The sequence below is a fragment of the Scatophagus argus genome, chromosome 1 (assembly GCF_020382885.2).
Source record: "Scatophagus argus isolate fScaArg1 chromosome 1, fScaArg1.pri, whole genome shotgun sequence".
NCBI classification, from domain to species: Eukaryota; Metazoa; Chordata; class Actinopteri; family Scatophagidae; genus Scatophagus; species Scatophagus argus.
The window spans coordinates 24,236,868-24,259,681 of NC_058493.1; the positions used below are offsets into that span (position 1 = coordinate 24,236,868).

Sequence of the window (22,814 nt, forward strand, 5' to 3'; positions counted from 1 at the left end):
ATGCAGACAGACGTTTTGTGCCGACTGTCAGTCACAGGGCAAACTCACCCCGAGGCCTGAAGCATATAGAGAGAGGGCTTCTTTTTTTTTTCCTTTTTCTGATAGAGGATATTACTTACAAGAGGTTTTGGTCCTTTTGGAAACCAGCCAACAGCTGCAGCTATGTGTTAAGATCCTGACAAGCCCTGTCGCTCAAGTGCTTCAATTAATAAAACTCTGCTTCAAGCAGATGAAAACAGAGACGGTACGGGCACGCCGAGTCACAGCGCTCTGGTTGAACATGCTTATTATACTTAATTTTAGGTTATTAGAGATGTTTCAGTTTGAGTTTGAAGGGGACTGAACTGACTTTGGACTTCAGTTGACCCTGGAGGAAGATGAATACAAGCATATGTGAAATATGACAAATACTTCACCTAATGTTGATTTAGCTCTTATCTGCTATCTGTCATTCCTGACCTTGTTTACCGTCTTGTGCCAGATATGACTGAAACTGACATGACGCCATAAATTCCTCTGACTGCATATTCGCACGTTGGAATTTACTGTATTACGAAAACTTTGTCTTGGGGACAACGTGGTAACATGGCATGTAGGACGTTTCGACTCACTCCCACTAATGCAGCAACATTAATATAAAAGACAGACTTTACTACTTTATGTTGCAGTAGATGAGAGGCAGTTGTCCAAGCTGTTACTGGAGGATTGCCATTCAGGCCCATTTGCTGTATGTTTCCCCGGCCTGATCTCCATTTGTCCAACAGTGTTCATCAGTAATGATAGGTTTGTTCAGAACACTGCGTGGCTTGTGTTTGAGACACGACTGCTGAGTTCGCCCACATATTAGTTTACCTTTTCCCTGTTTTTTTTTTTTTTTAGCATTAAGTGACAAAGACCAGACAACTGTTGGATTAAAGAGTATTGGATGAAAAATGTATCCTGGATGGTTTGGAGACGGATCCTTAGTGTACTTTATTTGTTTACTTATTTGTACTTTTCTTGTGCTAACCAGTCATCATCCGCTCAGGTGTTGGAATCCAGATGTCAGCCTGTCAAGGTTTCAGGTGGCTACCTGACATTTAAGAATGATTGAAAGCGCAGTCTGGGAATGAATGTCCTGAGTAGCTATGTTAAGCTTCAGATGCAGCAGGATGGGGCGGCCTGGGAAGCCTAATGGTCGACATAACTGCTACTTCCAGATCTTGTTTTGCATGTCATACCCTTTTCTCCCCCCATTTCCTGTATATCTGTGCTGTGTCTGCTATTGAAAATAAAGGCAAAAAAATGCATATTAAAGGAAAAAATACCCTGATTTATTACAGGATCAAATCAGGATTTGGGCTCACGTAATTTATGGTGCCAACACGAGACACTGTTTTAAGAAGGAAGGGGTTGTGGCTCATCGTTGTTTTTGACACTGATGAAAACAGAAGACTGCTCACAGGAAGTACGGTCATTTGTTTTTACATGTGAGCAAAGTGACAGCTTAATATGAGCTCAGCTGTCTTCTGTTGTCCCCTGGGTCAAGAGGCTGAGTATGGGATTACCTCACACTGCTCGCTCTGACAGTGCATCATCAGGATCGGCTTTCCGAGACCAGAGAGGGGTGTCACAGGGCATTAGTGCAGGAGCACAGCCAAAGGGGTTTGTGTTGGCGGGGTGTTTCAGGAGTGCTTCAGCACGCCCCGAGCTGTAGGGTAGTTGATAAACAGCTAATCACAGTCCCAGAATTAATGCTCAATTCTCCAACCGTGTGGAAATGTTCATCTTCTTTCAATTCTTTATTTTGCTCGTTTGACTTACAAATTTATTGTAAGTCGTGTCGTAAATGTTCTCATCAACTCCTGTGGACATCTGTTTCTATTTAAAATGCTCCGAGCCCATCTGTATGCCAACATCAGAAAGCAGACAGCCAGAGCTGGTTGGTGGAGACCAACACAGAACGTAAAGGAGAGTTAATGTTGGATATTGATCATGCAACCAGCATCGCAGCTGTACGAGCCGTATTTGATGGCTGTGTTTGTATCAGCTTGTTTTGATGTTTCCCTGCCCTGTGATGGCTAAAGATCTATAAGTGCAGCTTTAAAGTTTAGTTTTCATATTTTGTGCACGTGAAGGACCTGCAGAGCTCGTTGGCCCGTTGAGCGCTGGAGCTCCCGCTGTGCTCCTCCACGTTTCCTGCCAACAGAAACACTCCCAGTGTGCGAGTCAACCCAGGTCAGCAGTTTCACCTCCCTGCATCTCCTTCACTGCTACCTCAGTTCACACAGAAACGCACAGACACACACACGCGCACACACAAACATTTAATACCATCTCCTCCAGAGCCCCCACTAATACTGAGTACGATAAATGTGTATTACGGGATCTCCCCGACTGGGTGGAGTCGGGCGAGATTTACTGTGCCCTGACAGTGTTGTTTTCCTCAGGCTGTGGTGGAAAGAAAGCCTGGCTGAGAGAGACGGGGAATGATTGAGCGCCGTTCACGTACAGTGTCCTTTCGGGTTGAGTGTAAAGTTACAGAGCTGTGTGTGTTTTATTGAGGTGAATCCAGGGTAAAGAGTGTAACGCTGGCCAGTCTGAATTCTTACAAAACGGGTTTGGCCTGTAGGCTTCATTCACTGGCTGAGTAACATTCAAAGTGCCAGGTTATCTGTGCTTGTGCTGTAAAGACATGAATATTATCGAGTAAAAACACACAGTAGTAAGTTGCACAAGCGACTTGAGATGTTTCAGGTTGTTTTTTTGGGGGGGGGGGGGGTCGTTCCTATGATGGCCAGCAAGGCTAAACGCGAGGTAAAACACAAAGACACAAACCACAACCAAACTGTGGTTGCGGATAGGCTGGCTTCTGTTCCACTGAAAGTTCTGTACGACATTCGGCCTCTCATTTATAACTTATTTCTTTGCACTGTCTGAAAAAGACTGGAAAAAGGAAGTTCATTTCATATTCAAAGGCGAATCAGCATCCACCCCAGCACTCACACTGGAAGCTGACACCTTCCAGAACACTCAAACTACTACAGCTCAGAAGATTCACCACATGAAACTCCCCAAAGTAATTTCCCCCAACCTTTTAGCTTTAATCTCTGTTGTCTAAAAATATCTTCACTGTTCAGTTTGCTTCTCTCAAGCCGTGATGGATCAGTCAGGGCTGATGGGAAATGTTCGCCGAGGCTCCAAAAAACAGAAATGCTGAACAAGAAAACGCTTGTCTTTATCTAAACATGTCGAGTGAACTACACAACACCTTTGGTTTTTTTGTTCTTTTTCTCAGATTCGAGTTTGACAGCAGAAACCTCTTAGTTCACCTGCGCCGCCTTTCGTCACGTTTGAGTGTATAAAACAATGAAGATCGATAGATTACTCAAACCGCTTGATGACTTATGCTCCTTAACTCATCCAGATGACCATGTCCTTCCTCTGATCTCTGAAACCCTCATAACTGTCATTAATCAGACTCATACAAGTGTGCGTCAGGAAACCAGTGAATCACTCTGCCCTTTATTCACCTTCCATGTGGTGGGAAGCAGCCAGTGGAACAAACATTAGTGGCTTTTTAGGAAATGCTGTATTTTTAGCTGTGACTGCTGTCAGAGTTGTGGCTATGTGGCCACCAGTGAAAAGTCAAAAATCCAAATGAAATTAGACAAAATATATTAGAGCTGGATCTAATCGATTTATTTGTGGATTAAAAGATTAATTGTTTGCCATGTAAAACATAACACAGCTGTGAAGAAAAATGAATTTTTTTTTCTACAAAAAAAGTTTTCCACAGGCCAATGTGACTTAATCTAAAAAAACAATTATCAAAACTGTCAATCTCTAGCTGTACTGTGTATCGCTGTTGGATGCAACGTTGCGGCGACAAATGAGGTTTGAGTATCTTGGACGAAACTCAAATGTCGACCGGACTGACAGAACTCAGTAACTGCAGTTTTTATTTCTGAAACCAAATAAATTCCCACAACTGTGATGTGTCACGGTCACATGAAGGCAGTCACTCAGATCCTTTAAAGCAGGCGTTGCTCCTTTGGGTCCATGTTGTTAAAATCTCAAAGTGACAGCCAGTTTCATGGAGTCACATTTAACAGCAGCGCAGGCTGTGTAATGTCTCCAGTCTTACAACCGATGGCATTTTGCTCTGCTGTAAGATGAAGAAATCCAGCAACTCCAGCTGTTACTTTTCAGGTTGTTTCCAACTTGTGTGTATACATAAAGACTGGTACCGCTGGCTGTGGAAGAGGAGCACATACTGTTCCTGCTTTGTCAACATCAAGCAGAGGGTAGTGCTGCTACAGCTTCCCACTCTGGTGGTAATCAAACTCAGAGCTTTAACAAAGACTTGGTGGAGGCACGTCGGTCTCAAACGGGTCAGAGATCATGGTGACTTCACCTAAACTTTTACCCTCCCAGTCGGTTCTTTCACAACCCGCTCGTCAAGTGGTGATAAAAGTTATTTTCACTTGTGCGTTCATAGCTTGAGTATGATGTTTTCCATTCGACACTGAAACTTTAAACAGGTTGTTTGATTAGTCGTTTAGCTGAAAATTCATCAGCAATTACTCAGCTGCTCGTGGATTAATCATTTCATTTAGTTACTTTTTTTTTTTGCGCCAACATAGTGAGAAAATACCGAGAAAACAAGACTCTTGAGGAGCCCTGGGAAGCTGTGATGATAATCTTTTGATGTTTCATATTATCACTACTTGCAGCCCTGCATCTGTGCAGGAATATTTTATCAGCAGATGTTTATGGCTTGTAAAGTAACATTTCTTTCAGCGTCTGCAGACTCTTGTGTTGAGTGTCGTGTGTCACTTACACTTTCTGAGCCAACTAGTCAGTCGTCAGCCGCCGATCCCGACAATGTGCCTGCTTGTGTCCCCCTCACAGGCTCTTTATTTATGCCGGGGGGGTGCCAGAGTTTGCAGGTGCCTCGTCAGCATCACACACACACACACACACACTCCACAGTCAGCACTTGCTGTCAGACTCGACCAGCTGCCCCGCTGCCCTGACTACACCTGCATCAGTGTGTCACTCGCAAACAAGACGGACAGCGAAGGCTTTATTCAGTGTGTCGATGAAGTCGCTCAGTCTGTGGACCTGCTCTCTTTTTTTTACTTTCTACAAGTTACTCTGGAGCTCAGCTGTGTTGTCGATGCCTTTTTATAAATTTGTTTTTTGCTTGCTTTTTAGCTTATATGCAGCCATGTAGAGCAGCTAGTAGACTGACAGAAAACAAATGGGAAACCACTTTAATAGCTTCTTATGTGAGGCTTCAGCTTCTCAAAATTTCTTCGTCATCTTTCGTAATAAACTGGAATGTTGTGCTAATGGTTGGACATAAAATATATCAGTTTTGACTTTGGGAAATTATGATGAGTTTATGATGAAATTATGACCAAGCAGTTAATTGAATAACTGAAAAAAGAACTGGCAGATAAAGTGGTAAAGAAAATGATTGTTAGTTGCAACTTTAAAGTAATTTCAAATCAGGAATGAAATTCTGAATTTTTTTTGTGTCTCCCCAGTTTAGGTGACCAAACGCTCTCTACAAACACTCTTCTTCCCTTCTGTTGCCTTGTCCATCTGCAGCTGGCCAGATGTTGCCTCTAGTCAGTCATCCTCCCTCCCTTAGGAGCGGATGTTTTAAAAGCCCTTCGTGGATGTTCAGTTGTGTCCCGGCTCTTCCCTCTGCTGTCCTCCAAATGGGCCTTTTGATGCTGCTTCACACTTTGCAGTCTCATATTAAAGCATTTTCTAATTCTGAAGGACACGTAAAGTTTTTAATTATATTTAACTTCTCCTAAAAACCCAGAGATGACAATACGATCAAACTCTGAGACACCAACAACCGTTAAACAGTTAAACACTCACAGTCTGATCCCCCCAGCAGGTTTTCCGTCCTCATGATTTGGAGTATCAGTGAAGCCCGTTGCGTAAGCCCTCCACTCCTCGCTTGGGTTACATAAATCCCCACAGGTGACCTCTGTGCTGCGAGGTTCGTATGTGGTGTGTAGTTTCTGGTCTCCCTGCGCTCCCCACATTGTCCAGATGTGGTGTAATAATAAAACCCAGTGTGGAAAGTGCACACATCTGGAAGGGAGCAGAAAACACGAGGGATGTCGCACAGCAGCAAGCCGCTCATGGAAAGTGCATCCCGACCGCCCACGTGCTGCGCTGTATATTTTCCTGTGCTTTGTTTCGGATTTGTTGGTGCCGAGCTGAGGAGAGTTAGATTAACTGCTCTGTAAACGGCAGGTGGTCCTCCCTTGAATGTACTTGAAAGTTTTAGCAAAGATAAGATTTGACTTTTGTACCCCTGATAAGCTATCACTGCAGGAAATGAAAAGCAATTACGGGGAGCCATTATCATCTTCCTTATGCCTCTGTCCCGCTGTTCCTCTCTTCCTCTGTTGGCCCATAACTACAATAGCAGTTTGTCTATCTCCACTGGTCCATCCCAGCGAGAAGATAAGCGTCACAGCCACGCTAAGAATAAAACGCTGTGCTCTGGGAAAGTTGCCTGTGGTAGTGTGAGCAACTCGTTAACTGTGCAGGACAATGACTCTGAAAAGGCGTCGCGGGACGATCAGTGAGAGTGGAGATGTGCTTCTCCTCTGTCATAAAGCTTCCGCGGGCCGCCATCTTCCAGACATCGCTGCTTCTGTTACATAAACACTGACCCTGAGCTACAGTCAGCAGTCAATCAACTGTGCTGAGGTTTTGCTTTTATATGACGTCTCTTCAACCACCAGAGCGGCCTGTCAATAAATAAAAGAGGTCAACAAATGGACAAACATACAAATAGCCTTGTTTGTGCCATATTTGGATGATCTCATGCCCCTTTAGCATGTACACGAGTACGCATACATCCAAGCGGGTGATGTGACACACATCCCTGTCACTGTGGTGACAGCTAATCCAAATGTGTGTTGTATTGAAGTTGCATGAAATCTTTCAGCCTTTTCCACTGGTTGCATATTGCTGGCAGTGATGCGGCAGCAAAAAGAGGGCACAGAGGAAGAAAACTTCCAGCTGATATCAGCACGGCAAATTTCAAATATTAAAATAAAATGTGTTTTATTCTGAAGAAAATGGATTTAATATGTTTAGACAAAATGTAAACATGACTGTTTGTTTACGAGGAAACACCACAGAGCACCTTTTTAAAGTACAACATTTGCCAGCTGAACTGAACTGAAGTCTGGTGTAGTCTAACAGTGGGGCAGCACAACATTGTAGCATTTCCCTTTATTTATGTTTTTCGGCTATTTAAAGACGTGTGTCTGACTGCAGTTTAAGACATTTGTGTGTGTGGTAAAACAGAAGAGGAGGAGGAGGACGATGAATATTCTTAGACTGGCACGGGATTGGACAGAGTTCTGATGTTTGTGTGTCTCTCAGATCTGACTAATTGGATTGACCTCCTTATTGTCCCGACCACGTGGCTTGGCTTTAGTGTATTGATTGTGCTAAGTCACTCTCTTCACCTGCCTGCACCGTCTCTCTCGGCGCTGTGTAGCACAGTGTTAGCTTAGCGCCGCCCAGCTAATACTTGACATGTGGCCTACATATGGGCGTGTTGCTGATAAGACCACCTGTTCCGACTTTGCTCCAACACGGCAAGCTTTGTGGACGGGGCTTTGCTCATATGACCTCATGGGTGTTGGCTAATGACGGCGAGGTCACAGCACACAGGCTGCAGTGTGCACACACACACACACACCCAAGGATTCATCTCTCATCTGAAGTTATAGGACATATGGCTCTAAATCATAATGATAATGTTGCTCACTAACTGATGGACATGTAGCATCTGTTTATGATGATATGAGGGTGTTCTGTTCAGCAGATCCAACAAAACCCGACCTGAAAGTAGACAAATTCAACTTCAATCAAGGAAATTCTAGTTTTCTTCCATCATGCCTGTCCTCCTCATGCATCACAGGTGGTACTTTGTCCTCACTGGTATTCCTCAGTGAGATCATAAATAAAATCGTTGATCTCCATTACCAAGTGCACAAGCAGCTGAAACTCAAACAGTGCTGACAGTGTTGGGTACACAACCCAGATTTATTCATAGAAAGTTGGTGGATGGCGTCTCAGAGTTGAGGCACATGTTTACAAACTTGCCAAGACAAGTTAAATGGCGGCTGGCAGCCTCAAAGCGATTCGTCTCAGAACTAGCATGAAAATATTTTATTGCGCAGTGAGATCATATGGAAGATTTCAGATTAGGAATGCAGCAGGGCCCGATTCTTTCATCTGTCAAGTCCGCTCATGATTTTTAATTTGATGAACTGCTGTATCCTTTTTGTATGAATGGTGGAATCATAACCATGCATTGTTGTCTCTAATGTCCTGCAGCATTTCAGCAGAAACTGTTCTGTCTTAACACGTGATCGACCCCCCTTGTTTTTCTCTTGTGCTGCAGTCATCTGCTCTCATCCTGTGTGCATTCGGCTCGCTGTGTTAACACGGGAAAACCGAGGCTCAGCCCAGCAGTGAATGATCTGTAATAACAATTAGCCACAGCTTTGCACTGTTGGCGTTAAATACCTGAAGAGAGTGAGAGGTTTGTATTTCAGGGGCTGAGTGATCCTCTCTGCCCTGCAGTGTAACGCCTGTAGCCCGTTTTCTTTCTGACGGAGTTCAGGCGGCAAGCTTAGATGTCTGTTTTTTACCGTCGGTATGCAGCTTTTAGCTTGGAACGCTCTGCATTTTTGTTAGTGTTTTCAGTGTTGAATATCAAGTTTCATAATTTGTGTTCATTAGGGGTTTTGTTACAGGCCATAACAGCAGTGTGAGAAAGGAAAACGCGGATGTATATTTACCCTGTTGTGGTTCATTCCTCTAATTACACAAAGTTTCTGATGCCCCAGTCATTGACTCCCTTGCTTTTTATTCCTCAGTTTAAGCTTCTCAGTTGTGCAGATTTGCTGCTTGTCTTTTTCTGATATGACATGAGGTTGAATATCTTTGACACTGAAGTTGTTGCCTTTGGCTTTTGTTGTTGTTTTTCTGACATTCTATTGGCCAACTGATTAATCAATTAATGGAGAAATTAGTCAGCGTGTACAGAAGATACAGGTACAGAATGAGGACATAATGTCACAGGTTTGATGTATCTAATTGTTAAATATTGATCAAAATGATCAGAAACTGTGAACAGTTTTTGGGAGTGAAGCTACGCTCTGAACTAATGATGCAGAATACAATGACAAAGCACACCAGAGTAATCACTGTCTCACTTCCAAACACAGTGCATTGAATGATTCAGTGATGATCACTTCAAGTTAGGAAACGCATCCTTGAATCTGTCTGCCGTTCACACTTCAGTAGCAATTAGCAAGAGGTACAGAGGCGGATCCTAGTCTGGAAACGGATTATTTGGCATTTCTGCTTGAAATGAAATGAAATGAACTGATTACCAGACTGGCTGACTAATCGTTTCGGTTTTCAGGTTTTCATTCGCCCTTAGAGGATGAATGAAACTCGCCATGTGCTGTGTGCAACTTTTAGGGCCTGTAGGCGTCTCTGTGTAGTTGATCGCCTCACTCTTCCACTCTTTTCCTGACTCTCCCTTTGTCCAGACCGTCCCCATGTTTTCCAGGACGTCACTCCCACTCACTATTACATTCCACTTCACTGTATGGTGGCCAGATTTGGGAAGCTTCATTCTGCGCCTCCCGTATTTCCTCTCGTTCTTGCTGATGTCTGGACTGTTTTTATTTTGAGTGTATCTAGTTAGTGCTGAGGGGGACTCGTTTTCTTTGCGGCTGTGTGGAATTACGGCTGACGCAGCAATCTTGCGTGCAGGAAATGATGGCACGTATCATTATACTGAGTGTTGAGTGTAAGGCGCTCAGGCTGACAAAACTTTACACTCTATCTTTGCACTCCTACCGATATTCGCATGCACAGTTGCAGTTAGACTGGATTAAAGTTTCTCGACAAAGCCCAGAAATCTGTCACCACTCTGTAGATCCACAGAAGTTATGTGAGTGTGCGGTGCAAAGTGTTGGAGTTTTTACATGAGCTTCCACTGAAACCTACAATTCCTGGGCTCAACCCATCATCTCCTTGCAGCTGTGATTGCATTTGTGCTCAGCTGTGCATTTGACTTCCTGTTTTGGAAACGGGATAATGAACTTCATTGGCTGACACGTGGAGCAATTTGCAGTGTCGGAGGAAGCAGTTCAGACATAATAAAGAAAAATTAACTAAAACAACAGTGTGTGCTCTCAGACCCTCTTTTTTCTTTTGGCTGCTAGTAATCAGTGGTGGAAACTAAATAAGTACATTTACCTGTGGTACTTGTACTTTAGTTACGTACATCCATTTCGTGCTGTTTTACACATTTACCCTGCTACATTTTAGAGGAAAACAGTGTACTTTTTACTCCACTACGTATATTTTGACAGCTGTAGTTAACAGTTACTTTTCAGGTTAATACTTTACGTAAAAAAAACAAAAAAAAAACAACATACATGAATATTCAAAACATCCACAAAAAAGCAAAGATAAGGAAAAAAAAGGTCCTGAGATGAATTTGAATTTGTCTAAGAGAATTTTGCTTTTTCTTCTTTGCCCTCCCATCATTTATCTTTCAAACCCTCAGACTTATCTTGTCTGAAACTAGCTAATTGCGTATAAAGCAGTCAAAGCGAGTTGTTTTACTTGCTGTGGTATATTTTTCCTAGATGTATCATACATTTACTTAAATCTAGAAGGGATCTAAAAAGCATCTGACGACTTCTCCCACCAACTCCTGTTAAACAGCTCCCTGCTGTCTGGAGGTGAGAGCAGAGACCTCTGACGCAGCAGGTTATCCAAGCAACTTGCTGGCACTCAGATATTGCATATTGACACAAGCTTCTGGAGTGAGTGGGATTAGTGTTTGCTCTAAAAGATAGGCCTGTTTTCCTAATGGCTGAGCACATTTACTTAGCACATGTCAAACACATCCTATACAGGGAGGCAAATTGACTCCGGTCACTAACCCCTCCGTCATCATCAAAGCTCGCCGCTGACTGGAATGCCAGCAAATCTGCTCCAATGCCGACAGTTTAGTTCGTCCGTGTGGGTGAGCTGTGAAGCAATAGCACTCGGCTGTTTGGTTTTGTGAGACTTCACGTGTTAATTTAACCACGTTTCAGAGAGAAATAATGCAGTGTTTTACTGTAGTTAATACTTTCTTGGGCAATACCAAAAACAAACCAAAAATGGAACGGATCAATAGTATCACATTGAAAGAAAGTTTTCCTGAACGAGTCCTTCTACTTAATATAATTGTTGTACCTTTTAGAATGAAGCTCCAAGTACCTTCTGTTGATATCTTCAGGTTACTTGTTATGTCTGACTAACAGTCCAGGATCCAAAGATGTTCATGTCACAGTGATACAAAACAGGACAAAAGCAGCAAATTTCCACATCTGAGACGCTGGAGCCAACCAAACAATTTTTTATTTTGGCTTGATTGATGACTTAAATCATTCGTCATCATTCATCGATTTTCGACATTGAAGCGCATCAACTGTTTTCCTTTTCCGTTGTTGCTGTTGTTGGCTTAACACTGTGCTTGATTATTGATTGATTTAAATCACAGAATATGAGGTGTGCAGTGTAGACGTCTAAAAGTTTAGCATTTCATCGTTCATTAGAAATCAGTCACGGTGCCTGACTCGCTCAGATGTAATTGATCCTCTCTCTGAAGTCCACAGCTACAGCTGAACCTGACGTGGTCCCCGCCCGCCCATTAAAACAAACGTTTGAGCGATGAATTCATGGGTGTGAGGACGGGGCATGTGAAGGGATTTGGCTGTGCAAGCTGTTACATCAGAAGAGTGTGGAGGCCCGTGAATGTCGGTGTCAGCCAGTAAAATCTCTTTGAATACCACATAGTTGCTGTGTTATTCCACACTGACGGGGGAAAAAAAATCTCCCCTCCTTTGTTTTTACTGTTAGCTGTGTGAAATGTCAACACTATCTTCATATTTTACACAAAAACGTACACTTTTCTTCTTTATTGATCAGTTTTGTTTTTTTCTATTGGTTATTTTTAAGCAAAAATGCAAACAATTTTTTCTTTGTCAAGAAACATCTTCTCATAAGAGCTGGGTCTGTGTGTGTGTGTGTGTGTGTGCGTGTGTGTGTTAGGGATGACAGACAGCTGACGGCTGCTCAGACGTCTGCCCAGCCGCCTCCATGACATGACAGCATTAACGCTTGTGATTCCAGCTGGATTTCTGCAGTAGTTGGACCTTATTCGTGATGAAGCAGATAATAATGATGATGATGTGATACTAATTAGCCCAATCACCAATCAGTCAAACGTTAATTGGTGCACTGATTCTTCAGGGTCTTTACATCAGCTTCTCATTGGAGGTACTGATGAAAAAGCCTTTTGGTGAGGCCACGCCCACATCTGCATTACTGCATTGTGCTGGCAGAGATTCAACCTTTGTGTGTGTGTGTGTGTGTGTGTGTGTGTGTGTGTGTTGCTTTGCATGCTGAAGTATGTGGGTGTGGATCAATACGAGTGATGCTGGCCTGATGGCCCAGACTCACTTTGTTTGCCGGCTCAGGTTAGCGTCTGGGTTGTTGTTTGTGTGGGTTTTCGTTGATGCCATCTGGACGCCGTCCGTGTATAGAAACTACAGCAAACTACTGACAGCCGACGAGTGCAGGTGGCGAAAACACTGAACGCATTTGTCAGAGAGATGATTTCAGGATCTGATTCAGCTGTGGGAGTGTTGTGATTCATTTGTTGTGTTATCATATCATGCCGCTGATCAGGTACTGGTTGACGGCTGAAGTCAGTGTTGAATTTACTGTTGAAAAGGAATAAAGAAACCTGCAAAGATTCACATCTGATAGGCTGGAAATGGTAAAAATTTGGGGACTTTTTTTCCATTTTTGATTAATCACATAATCATAGTCAGCTGTAACTGTGAGTTTTCTGTTTTTAATTTGTGTCTCATCTCCCCTGGGACTTTTCATACGGTTCGTCATTGTAGTGGGCGCAGTGGTCAGCCTGATATTTGACCTAACAATCAGGTTTTGTTTGTGTGAATGTTGGTTGGTGACTGTGGGCTGAGTGGAAGGAATGACCACATTACATGATTGTCAAGCATCAACTCCTCCCACTGTTTGGAAAAACCAAAAAACTGCAGGAAGCTGCTGCTCTAATGACTACTGACAATAAAGGCTTTCTGCATGTAGTCAGCCGGGGCCTAATAAGACTGGAAAGGCTCCGTCCTTAAATATGGGCTGGAAACACTGCGGTTAGCGGTTAGCGGTTGCAGTTCTTCTCTTGAGTTATTTTTTTTTTTTTTTATCTCACTATGATTAAGGTTGTATTTATGTTTTCTGAGGACTTGGCATACTGTGAATTATGGTAAAACATCACACAGAAACCTTGCGTGTATGTGTTTCATAGTTTAAAGCAGACATTCATGTTCCGTTATTCATTTAAAATTTAAATGCCGAAAAAGGCCCTGATATAAATTCTGTAAGTGCTGTTGAAAATGAAACACACTTGAAAAATGTAACAATGGGGTTTTGTCCCCATGTACTGCTGTGAAGTTTTGCTGTTGAAACAAAGATGACTTGATCTGAACATATTTTCCATTTATGAACTAAACACATAACATAAAAAGGCGGCTTTTTTGAGGCTGCTGTCACACTTTGTAATTTATCATAAACACAGGATTCCCTGCAGCGGGAAACACCCCGAAGTACATCTCTTTGAAATTTCTTTGCACCCCCTTTTCTTCTCTCTCTCTCTCTCTCTCTCTCTCTCACACTTCTTCTTCAGTTTTTCATCCCTCTCTGCGCCTCTCGTTTACCTCATCTCATTACCACGAGGAAACGCTGCACTGTTGTTTACCTCCCAGGATTTCTCTGTAAAGTTGGTGCCCAAAACAAGAAGCTCCTCGGGCCCGTTTGCCCTCCCACCCCGCGTGCCACTTTGAGATGTGAGAAAATAATTTCCTTTCGGGTTCTTGCATCTTTGTACCACGTTAACCCCTCCAGAAACCGAGCGCTCTTATGTAACGCTGGGTCAAAAGTTCAGTTGTGAACGTTTTTTTTTCTTTCTTCTTCTTTCTTTGAAATTGTCACATGACAGAAAGAGCAGGAATAATGAAGTGAATGACTGAAGAACAGAGCAGACACTGTGTACCAGTGTGAGAAATGACATTGCGTCAAAGGCATCTCCACAATGTTTGAAATAAATCCTGGAAGGCAGCTGTGCTTCACAGAAAAGGAACCGAGGCCTCTGCTGCAAACAGTCACCACGCACAGCAGAGGACTGTAAGTTCACTTTTCTGGTTACGCTCAAGGAGAATGTTGTTTAGCTTCTTTTTGGAAGAATGCAGAAAGGCAGACCAGCCATCATAATGTTATGACTGTAGGATTTTTTTTCACTTTAATGGCCCTTTATGGCCTGCACTTGAGCTGGAAGATGATTCCCAGACAATTGGCAGGTGCATCCCCATGTCCTGGCAAGTTTTTTTCAGTTTGTTTATAATTTATTTCATTTTCACCTGTTCACCTTTAAAGACCTCCACGCAACGTTTAATGACTCTTAAATGTTGAAAACCAATAAGAAACAACTGTTTGCATATCAAAGCATTTTGGAAATCAATATTATGGCTGAAATGTGGGAGGAAACATTCAGAACAAGGCATGAGCTAACAAAAAACCTGACATGGAGGGAGACTAACTGCTGTAGTCAAAATACAACACAATGGTTCATCTGACTCGGGTTGAAGGGCTGTGCGTTGACTTAACTGTGACGTAACCCTGATTCCAGAAACTGCTGGGACACTGTCTAAAAGAGGGTGTCAAACCCGTTTCCATCCTGGGCCACATCAGCGCTTCGGTTGCCCTCAAAGGGCCGGTTGAAAATGTAAGACTAAATAAATGTACCTACTCTCTTATTATCATGTTACATAATTGTCTCTGTTTTTCTATTATTATACACTTAGCTAAAACTAATGGCATCTAATACAACAATCCTGCAGTAAATCCTCTCTGCACGAAGGTTACGATGTTCAGTTTTTGTTGAAACTTTTTTAAAGAGGCTGCACCTTTACGGTCCACGTTGGAGGATGTACCTGTGATACAGTATCCAGACTGGTGGCTCTGTTGTCCAGCCTTCCCTCACTGATATAAAGTCGCAGTAGTCGTCCTGACAGTCTAATGAAAGGTTTGTGTTTTAATACACAGTCTCTCCAGTTCTCTTATTGACATCGGGTGCAAACACAAATATGTATGTGTTAATCTCTATTTCCTGAGTTTAGTTCCTCCGGATCCTGATCTCCTGGGACTGGCAGAGGCCCAGTGGGAGTCTTAATTTCCCATTTCTGCTTCCAGTCGTGCTGAAATGTTACCTCTTTGATTGTGGCCACACACACAGCTGAGCGCCGTCATCGACACTGTTTATTTTAGCGGAGTCCAGTGCACTGGATACGATAGGACAGTTGAACATTTTACTGGCTTTCTTTACATATTGTATGTGATAGTAAACACTATTTGCACGCGTTGCTGCCGTGTGCACTTTGGTCTACATTTGAAAATGTTCCTGTAATGCGTAATAATGTACCGACAGATCAAACTGAAAGTGAAAGAAATGAATCATCCGCAGCCACGATACCTGTGAATCACTGTCCTTTGGAAATCAGAGCTCAGTTCAATAAGGATTAACCAAAACTGTGCTGTTTAAAATTAACTTTGTTCTCTTAGGAGGTGACATTAAAGGCTGCAGCCTCCAAAAGCAGGTTTAAAATCATACTATTTAATGTTGTTTTTTATCACATCTGGACCAAAGTTCACACTTTAAAGTTTGAATGTCTGTAAAGCACTCTGAAACCAATCAATATTGAAGATTGCTAACACTAGTGAAATTTGTTTTGATTGTTTCTCGTGGCAGGCTGCTGCAGATTGGACACAAATTTGGATGTGTGTGTGTGTGTGTGGGCGTCGATATGAAAATACATTAAAATTAAGTTACAGATTTCTGTTATTGTTTGGAATAAGCTGTTTTCTGAGGCGTTCCCTTTGCCGTCTCACACACTTCCTGTTTGGTTTTGTGTTGCAGTGGAGCCCTCATTTTATTTTTGTTGTAATGTGTTTTGAAGCGTCTGACCCTCCCAGCGCGGCTTTTCTTTTTGTTGTGAAGATGCCACATCGTGAGTCGGATTTCCTGGCATCCGTGTTTGCTCATCTGCTGCTGTCCGTGACGTGTGAAAGGGAGAACGTGAGAGTGAAATCAGATGAGATAAAGCCTGGGTCAGATGCCAGAGGTTAGCAGTCACAGGAAGTTGACCACACACACACACACACACACACACATCTTTATTGCAGATAGGGAATGACTGACTCACAACTGAAGAAAACAAGTAAATGTTGCCCCACCCCCGAGTGTTTGCAGGGAGTCCTTTTGACCAATCAGCAGCATTTTCTCAAGAAGGTCGGTCTGGCCTGACTCTGTTCCTTTAGTCCTGATCTCAGTGAACCATTTGGGCCAGTAGTTCCCAAATGGAGGGGGCGGGGAGGGAATGGAGGCTGAAAAATATTCTGATCTACAAAAGGGGGGCCATGCAGAAAAAGTTTAGGGACCACTGATGAAGGCCAGTTTGTGTAAATGATACACACAGTTTGGCGTTGGACCAGTCGTCTTAATTTTGACGTGTCTTGATGTGTCTCCTTTAACTTTGGGGTCAGCTTCAACGTTGTTTTCAGGTCTAAGAGTCATGCCGTTTCACTGCAGGTTGAGAACATTTTCCTACCCCTGGGCTTATGAATTCTTTGCTAAATCCATTGCTTAACTGAAGCAACAAATAAGGCTTCTGTCTGTGTTCCTTGAAAGTGTTTTCTTCTCCTCCTTTTGTTCCTGACGTCTTTTCAACATTAGCATCTCATCCGCTAACGTAGGATGCACTTATTTTGTCTCTCTATGTCTTTTAGATTATCAGTAATCATGGGAAATTGATTCATTCAGATATGCATATCATACAAAGTATCATATGTTGTCTTTGCTCCATCCCCGCAATTTCCTGGCCAACGTAGTCTTAATTTTCAAACGAGGTACAGCGATGAGAACGTCTTCGCAGCCTGAGGACAACAAAAGTGTCTTCCTTCAGGATTCGTACACAGGTCTGCGATTTATGGAACAGTATGGGAAATCACTAATTTAAACTTCAGGGTTTTTTGAGAGGTTTTCATTTGTTTCTGTCTGAGGGGTCTTTGTAACTCAGGAATGTGGCTTTTTTCTTTTCCCCCACTCGTGTTCTGTAATTCAGAGAGGTTTATGTTATATGAGAGATGTCTCTGATAGCTGAGGAGCACTGGAAATCCCTTGATTATTTTTCTATTAGGCCTGGCTTTCATCTCCATCCCTGTGACTAATGTTCACTTCCCTCTGACTAACTCAGGAGGACTTTCTGATTGAACCACATACTTTAGTCAGCCAATGCACCGATCAAAAATGGCCACTGCTTTTAATAGTTCGATTTTTTTCTTCTTTTTTTTCTCGTTGCTCTTCCTCTTTCTGTCTGCCACACGTTTGTCAGCCACGTTAAAACCAGAAATGATTTCACTTGCAACCACATGGATTTTAACGACATTTTCTCCCTGATGCCACACATACATGAAATTACTGCCGTTGTCTTATCCTAAATGCTAACACTGATAACTTCTGTGAGGCCTGCATTGATTCCAGACGTTTTAGCCCGTTTGCTTTTCTTCCCCTGAGGCCGTAGTGTAAGAAATGTGGTGTTTGATACAAATACACTAAGTGCAAAACGATGCAGTATAAACAGATGTGAGCACAGTTTTAGCCAAGCCTCTAGTTGAAATTCTCGTGGACACAACAGTTGTAAAACACCCTAAACAAACAAGCACTGAGGTTTACAGCAGTTCATTCAAACCTCTTGCCAGATGTCCCCTGACGTCCATATTGCTCATTTCAGCGGACCATCAGATTTGTTCCCAGGGGTGTTTAAGGCAGAGTGATGGCAAGCTGCTGAGAATTATGGAAGACGGCTTTTGTAAAGCAGACTTACAGTCAAAGTACCTTTTTTAAATATCTGAGACACATTTTCCTGTCACTCGGTGCTTCGTGGTGTCTTGTCTGGACCCTCTTTGCAAAAATGGATATGATTTTTACCACATAACTACAAACACGTGCAATTTGTTCCTCAACATGGTTTCCAAAGTTTGCAGCTCTTGGTGTCTATAAATTGGGATTTAAGACATTTGATCAGTTAGCTAAAAAGTTTTTCTGGAGCTTGACTTGTCGTTTCAGCTTTATTCAACATTTATCTTTTCCTGAGCAAAAGTTGCTCATATTGTAATTACTGATAAATGCAGTGACTTAATCTCCTGAAGTTAAGATGATAATGGCTGTAAAGGATAGAGACAACCAGCAAAAGTGAAGCAAATGAGTTAGCGTCTTCAGTTCACTCCAAAAATCCAGAAACCTTAGTGGATCTGACTGCATTTGATCAGGACAAACATGGCATGTCTGTATCTATTGCAGCATCATTCCTTTGGTCAAACAGCTTTGCTAGACTGAAATAACTCAACAACTGTGACATGTATTGCTATGAAATTTTCTATAGACATTCATGGTCCCCAGAAGATGAATCCTACTGACTTTGGTTTTGTTTTATGTTTTTTTTTCCTCTAGCAGCATCATAAGGTTGACATTTGTGATTTTAATAAACGTTAAATGAAGATGGTGAACTTTGCAAATATTATACCTGCTAACCATCAGCATGTTAGCACTGTCACCTGTGAGCGTGCCGATGATAACATTTGTCTCGGTTTACCGTTTGTCCAGAAGTTCGATCTCACAGAGCTTTTAACATGGCTGTAGAATCGTTTTTTTTATTTTGTTTGTTTTGTTGCTGCTGCTGTTCTCAAAGTCGAAAAGAAAAAGAATCTCACATATTTTCTTTGCTTCTTTTGCACGGAGGAGAAAAGTTTCTTAAACGTTTTATGCTGACAGTTAAACCTGTGCACTTCCTACCTCAAACACATTTCAGAGGTACTGTTTTGATAGAAGCTGCCACTGCCAGAACCCACATCCCACCGTGTTTTCACTTAGCTGGAAACCATGACTGCAAAATCCCCCCCGTGATTAAACAACCACAGTGACCACAGTCCACTCGGGCCAGCGTGACCTGAGGTGTGAGATTACAAGGGGCATGGCTATGAATTAGTCTCTGGAGGACGTTATCTGCCCACACGCGCTGTGACATAACCATGTTGGGCTGAGTCACTCGCTCTTTCACTCTATTGTTGACATCCTGTCCACATACTTTGGTGCATGAGTAGGTCTGGTAATGGGCTTGGTAAAGGATATGAATCCACGAATGAGCAATGCCTCTTTGTGTAGCCACTGAATCAGACAGAACCTCCTCAGCTGCTGTCAGAGCAGAAACGTTGGAGATTTGGTGACACTTTCCTTAAAGCAGAAGAATGCTGCTTTCATCTCATGGCCCGTTTGGCCGGGGTTGCTTTGAAATTCAGACAAAGCGTTTCTCTGTACAGTTTGGGATTGTGGCATCACATGACCTCTAAAGGCAACCCAGCATGGAAATTCATTTGTAACCCCTAAGCAATTAATGACTCACTAAAAGATAATCTCTTTGTGAGTTAAATCAAGCAGTCTTTTGTCTGCACTCTCTATCTGAGCTCATTACGTGACCCCTCCATCCATTTGAAACACCCCCAACTCTCTGTAGACTTTACCCAGGATAGCAGTCTGTTCCCCCTCCTCTCCTCTCCTCTCCTCTCTTCTCTCCTCCCTCCTCGTCTCTCCTCCTCTACTTTCCTGTAATCTCCTCTCCTCTCCTCCTCTTCCCTCGTCCTCTCCCTTCCTCTCCTCTCCTCCCTTCCTCTCTCTCCTCTCCTCCCCCTCTCTCTCCTCCTCTCCTTCCCTGTCCTCTCCTCTCCTCCTCTTCCCTCCTCCTCTTCCTTCCTCTCCCTTCCTCTCCTTTCTCCTCTCCTCTCCTCTCTCTCCTCTCCTCTCCTCTCCTCTCCTCTCTCTCCTCCCTCCTCTCCTCTCCCTTCCTCTCCTTTCTCCTCTCCTCTCCTCTCTCTCCTCTCCTCTCTCTCCTCCCTCCTCTCCTCTCCCCTCCTCTCCTCTCTGTCATCCTCATATGATCAAGGACCATGTGTCTCTACTCCACACTACAAAGACCTAATTATCTGACAGTCTAATTGATTTCCTAGAAGAGAAACATCCCCTTTTATGTTGCAGTTTTCCTTTTATACACCATACGCTCCTCAGGCAAATGTTTATTTTTTGGCAAAACTAGTGATTTATTGATCTGATATTAGAAGATAGCTGAACTGAGGCATATCAGCTTTGTTCAGTCAGTCAGGTCCTAATGATTTACAGGTACTTATTGTGTGTGGGTGATGTGTAGAATAGTTATTATAACAGTAAACCACTAAACCTTGAAAACACAATCTGCAGATTAAATCAGTTTTCTTTTTAATCCTTTGATCTGTTTTGGATGGTATCGTGTCTTGTTCCCAGCTGCACTGAGCAAATGTTTTAAATTCACTACAGCAACAGCAATGGCAGCCAAGACTTATGGGTATTGTAGTAAGTAAGTATTAGTTTAGTAGTTTAGTATTTCAAATCAAAAAGAAAGAAAGTGGGTCATAATTGTGGTTGGTCTGATCCTCAGTGAAGAAGAGAGGGAAAAAAATGGGGTCAGTACATCTTCAAGTAAGAAGTTTACTTTCCCACAAAAAGAAAATTGATCAATTTTTAAAGTCTCAGCTGAAAGACGTCCAATTAAAAGGTTTTCTCACGGTGACCACAGCGTTCAACACAGCTGCACAGCTGTTGAAATGAGGATGGGCAGAGTCCTTGACTTATGAAAACATCACATCAGCCTTGTGGCATCCTCTCTTAACGACTTTGACTGAGCCGGTAGACGGACACTTTACACCCAGAACACACTGGCACCGTCTCAAGTCTGTCATTGGTCCGCCTTTGGCTCAGTCTGTACTGTGACGCCAAGAATAATAATACTGTTGACCTGCTGCAGTAACTGAAGTGGAAGTTTTAGCTCTCTTGTCCTTATCGGGTCCACCCTCAGATACTCTCTCACTGTTCTACTGAAATCTGTTAGAATTTAAGGTTTCAGTCTTCTCTCTTTACCTCAACCTGACTCGTCTAAGTAGGTGACTTATATTTCCCAGAATAACTTTTGACAGCTCCCACAGGAGAAGAGGCAAGAACAAATTTGCATTGTTGTGGGTTGCTTGAGTAGGTGGAAAGAGCAAGAGTGCAGTGAAATATTTTTTGCAGTGGAGAACAAGATGCTTGTCTTGTGGTTGTCTTTGTGTTCAGCTCTAGCTGGGGTCACTTTGGGTGAAGGAAAAGTTCTCTGTTGCTCTTCAGTAAGGTCAATGTTGTGACAACCCTGTGACAAATGGCAGCATCTTATCTTAAAATTTTAATGGTGAAATTTTCCTTAGTCGTGACTTTGAGAGAGACCTAATAACAGATCCCTCTAGTGCATTTATGTTGTATATTTTATGTTGATAAACTTTTTCCTGCATGTTGATAAGAAACTGAGCTCTGCTCCAGAGGCCGGTTATGACATGTCTTCCCTTCCGTGGTGAGTTTTGTGTTTTATGCCTGTTGATATGGAGCTAGCCAAGTTTAAAAAGAATACAGTCTGTCAGCTGTAAAAATGTCCTCTCAACTATGCATCTTTTTTTACACAGTCCAGGTGGACGAATACACAGAGCCTGGACATAAATCACCTCAAAGTATTTTAGTTGTTCCACATCCTGTTTCCTGCTGGCCAAACACTAAATGTTGAATGTCAGACAGTTTAATAAAAAAAACAGTGAAAGCTCTGATAACTGACATGTCTGACCTGAGTTACTCACCCTGTCTGCGAGCAGTTTGTTGTTACGAGTGCTTTAGTGCTTGGATTTTATTGGCTGTCCCTTCAGGAAGCTCTTACTATGAAGGGATGCTGACTGATTTTAGTCTGTCCTTGTCTGACCTGTAGTTCCTGAACCACGCAGGTTAGTCGGTTCAGAAGAAGGAGGGGCAGTGAACAAAATACCAGCTCCCCTGGGAATATCAAATGTATCAATGGCATCACATTTTAAAACCCACATTTCTGGATGTGAAGCGATACCGTCACTGTTCCTCAGTTTGACCTTATATGCTCTTTCTTGGTCCAAACAGCAGAGTTGAATATGTTTTTCCAGAGCGCCTATTTTAACGATTTGTTCAGACCGGTGAGTCATATGCGAAGGGCGAATTCATTGCTGTGATCCAATGGCTTGAGCCAGGCTCAGCCAGCAGTATATGAGTTCTCCTGGACTCTGTTCCAACAAGATCATCAAAACCATGAGATGCTTTTGATTCAGAGTTTCAATTTGCTCGCACTTGCTTTCTGCTAAATGTTGTTTGCGGCTGGAAAAGAGAAGTGCTTCTTAATTTTTTGTTCTGTGTTGCATTCCAGAAACACTACCAGCCAATCGTGTCCCACCCTGAAACAAAAGGATGTTATTCAGATTCAAAGTAAAATTCATCTTTGCAGTTGCAGCTTCAAATTTCTTCACTGATATGAGTCCAAAGCCCGATACTGTTACATATTAGCTTGGCATTAGCTTGGTAACAGTTCTCTCTTATCATGTTAGCATGTTCGTAAGTGGTTTTGGTGATGGGTGGAGTCAGGGAGGGGTATATTCCCATTCCACAGACACAGGGCTCAGGTCAGCCCGAAGTGATTCAGTGAGGAATCTGTTTACTT

General features: G+C 42.7%; 1 protein-coding gene across 14 annotated transcripts in view; it reads left to right on the forward strand.

Annotated features, from left to right (window-relative positions):
• myo9aa (myosin IXAa) overlaps positions 1-22,814 on the forward strand; it is a 92,117-nt gene that overhangs the window by 24,763 nt on the left and 44,540 nt on the right. The window lies entirely within an intron of this gene.